General features: G+C 46.9%; 1 protein-coding gene across 1 annotated transcript in view; it reads right to left on the bottom strand.

Annotated features, from left to right (window-relative positions):
• LOC101857760 overlaps positions 1 to 3568 on the bottom strand; it is a gene marked incomplete in the record, with an annotated part of 218162 nt that overhangs the window by 187581 nt on the left and 27013 nt on the right.

The raw sequence follows: 3568 nt of genomic DNA, 5'->3' as shown, positions 1-3568 counted from the left end.
CCCCTTCCCGCTAACCACCTCCCAGGTTTGGGGAAACTCTCTCTCTCTCTCGCTCTCTCTCTCTCTCTCTCTCCCTCTCTCTCTCCCCACTCTCTCTCTCTCCCAGTCTCTCTTTTCTGTCCCCATCTGTCTCTCTCCTTCCATCTGCCCCTCTCTCCGTCTGTCCCTCTCTCTCTCTCTTTCTCTCTCTCCCTCCATCCCTCCCTTCCTTTCCCCGCTTCCCTCCCTCTCTAACACGCCGCACATGCTTGAGATGCCTTGCGTCAAATCAAACAAGCCGGCCCGTAGATGCAACACGGCTGTCACAGTGGCCAACGGCGTACGCGTAAGACGGGGAAAAGCAAGCTATCAAATCAATTTGCCATTGACGGCCTGACGAGCCCTAACCAGCAGCGGAGCGCCGAGCCTGTCAAACCGGGCCGGGTGACGTAAAGCGACACTTGGCGGCGACTCCGGGACAATAGCGGACTCGTGGTCAGTCGTGATGGGCGCTGTCACGTCACGGAGATTTATGCTGGGCAAGGCTGGGCTATGCTGGGCAAAAGACGTCGTGAGAGTCAGGGGTGGTGTGGCACTGGGAGGGAGAGGGAGGAAATGAATGTGGCCAGGAAGGAAGTTTGATGATCGATCTCGTGGAAATATTATGGAGAAGAGAAGGAGACCGCCTTCCAAAGGCAAGAGGTCCTGGTTCGTCGATAAATAAGAACAATCGGAGTAGGTATCCTTCATATTAAATTCTGGGAGATTTTTTTTTTTTTTAATATTGCTTAAGCGTTGTTTTGTTTTGCTTTTCGAATATTTTCATTCAGTGTGTGAGATGCATGTGCCTGTCTGTCTGTCTCTCTGCGTGCGTACACGTATGTGATTGTCTGCGCTAGCAGACGGCGGGAGACGCCTGAGTATCAGTCATTGCGTGCATACTGAGTGATTTCTGTTCAATTTACTGACAGGATAACAACGAACAACGGCAATCACATTTCACGCTTTTCTGGGCACAAATAAATAGGTAAATTGGTCCTTTCAGTATCGCATCAGACGCGCCCCCATCCACCCCAACCCCCCTCCTTTCCCTCACAGGACAAAATAATGCAAGAGAAAAATATCTGTTAAAAGAAAAAAAAACAGGGGGGGGGGATGTCTTTTGCTCCGATCCAATCGTTGACCCATTGCGTGTTAATCACATCAAGTTTGTAACCTACTCCACCACAACTCACAGCGGTAATCATAAGCAACAGGACTACGAAAAGCAAGAAGGGAGGGGGGGGGACCTTAAAGAGAAGACTGATGTTTGCCACGCTATGTGGCGCAGAGGACATACGAGAAGATGCCACAAAGAGAAGAGGCGAGAAGAAGCTCCCAGCCAGGGCGAGGATGACGTTTTATAGTAATTCTTATAAATGCATTTACATAGCGTATACCTATGCTCTACAGCATGACCTATGCACTACAACTACAAGTATTACTACCCGCAACCGGTGAAGCGTTGAGCGCGTTTGCAGTACCGGTACTTTACAAACTCACACGACATTTTCTTTTTAATTACTGAAGACATGCAAAGCCAAAGTGTTATTCCCAAAGTGCAAGGATCAAAGCAAAACAACCGAGGCAGGATAATCTGTTGTCGAGTAGAAGATTTACTACAACAAATCGGTACGATAATAACCAAGGACCAGATAATGAAAACAGCAACGTCGACAAAAAAGAAGGACCCGACCTCACTAGAGTGGCCTCAGTCACAGTCTGATAGCTGTACACAGATAAAAAGGAAAAAAACCTCTGGAGAATCGTGCAGAAGTCAGACCTGCCAACGGCACCCTCTGACCCCCCATCAACATCATCAGACAAGTCAGTTCAAAGACTAAGCACTGTTTGTGTGGTTTCCGTGGTAACAAGCACAGCACCTCAGTAAACAACTCCACGACATAACAAAACACGTCGGTTCTCGTCGGATCTGACGCCAAACGAAACACGAAACCTCCACGGTGGTACACCCCGGGGCCATACCTTGTATTTACACCACTCTGTGATTGACCCTCCTGCCGGTGTATGATTTACCCCCACTCCGGCGTCCAGCAGTGCGGCTGGAGTAAACAGATATTGCCTCATCAAGAGCGGATGAGCCGCGGGTAAGAAGGGGAGCGGTTACAAGTTACAGCGGCTGGCACTCCAGCCAACGCCTCCAGATGGTACTTGATCAAAACACTCCAAGACCTGACAACCTATCACTACCAGATTAAAACCTGTTCCTTCAGGCTGAACGGTGGACAGAAAAAAAAACACGGAGAAGAGGAAGATTGAAAGGTAAAGGATTAAAGCCTTTTCCCATATGCCTAAAGGGTAATCGGCTGAGAATAGTTCTTGTTAAACAAAAAGAAAAGAAAAGAAAATTGCAAACAAAGGTGGAGATTCGGGAAAGAAAAGAGGCACAGTATGGGACTAACGCTACAGCCAAGAAAGAAATAGCATATTTAAGAGGCAGGACTTTATATCTAAGGTATATTCCCATGGTAAAAGAAGGCCTGTCGGAGTCCCCTCCAAAGTCCAGTGGCGGTGGGTAGACCAAAATTTGGGAGGGGCGTAGGTTGCTTCCAGTTCTTAACCACCAAATAGCAAGCAATAAGAATTAAACAGTGATGATTTTGCTATAGTCACGGTGAGCCACTGCAGTTAGAGAACCAGGCAAACGAGAAGAGTTGCCTTTTTTCCATCTCTTTGTTCGTAGTCAAATTCTTGTTGATGGTGGGGACGAAGCCGATTCAGCTCCAAATTTCCTCTAATTAGTTTTCGTGAGATGAAAAAGTTGCCTTACAAGTAGTTGGACCTGATTTATAACTGTTAAATCTCAGTGGCAAAAACACAAACATGCACACACAGCACTTCAAACATAATACTTCTATGAGCTGGATTAGGCCGAGTAGTCGAGAAAGCTGAACGCACCAAACAAAGAACCAATGAGCGCATAGGTATCTGTGTCAGTGGGGAAAAGTGTGTCATAAACTTTCACCCCTTTGTCAGGGCTAGGAGAGCGTGAGCCATCCGTACAGTGTTATTTTTTCCCAGTCTTCAACCTTTTTACAAGAAGAATTTTATTAAGGACGCGCTGTGGGAAAAGGGCTCATTTTTGCTGAGCCCTAAAGACATTTGATTGGCTGCTAGGTTACTATAGTTGTAAGTGGTGACAACAGTGATTGGATAGGCGCACAAGGCGCCAAGTTGATCACTCTGTGTTCATTGCGTGCGGTCATAAAACGGTTTCAACTGCTTATTTCATTATGGAGAAACTTTCATTTACTTTGGGATAGAGTTGGGGGTGGAGGGTGGGGAGGGGGTAGGGGCTCAAGCCCGTGAGCCCTTCACTACCCACCGCCACTGCCAAAGTCAGCGACGGTATCAACTGAGCGATCGGTATGCAGAAAAACAAAGAGAGAGCAGAGAAAGGATTCAGGTAAGGAGTAAAAATAATTATGGAAAAAAAAAAATTGCATCAGTATGTTATGAACACACACACACACATACACAAACACACTCTTTCTCTCTCTCTCTCTCTCTCTCTCTCTCTCTCTCTCTC

Source organism: Aplysia californica, unplaced genomic scaffold (genome assembly GCF_000002075.1).
Source record: "Aplysia californica isolate F4 #8 unplaced genomic scaffold, AplCal3.0 scaffold00018, whole genome shotgun sequence".
NCBI classification, from domain to species: domain Eukaryota; kingdom Metazoa; phylum Mollusca; class Gastropoda; order Aplysiida; family Aplysiidae; genus Aplysia; species Aplysia californica.
Note: the sequence above shows the minus strand (reverse complement) of the source record. Positions and strands in the feature narration are given on the sequence as shown.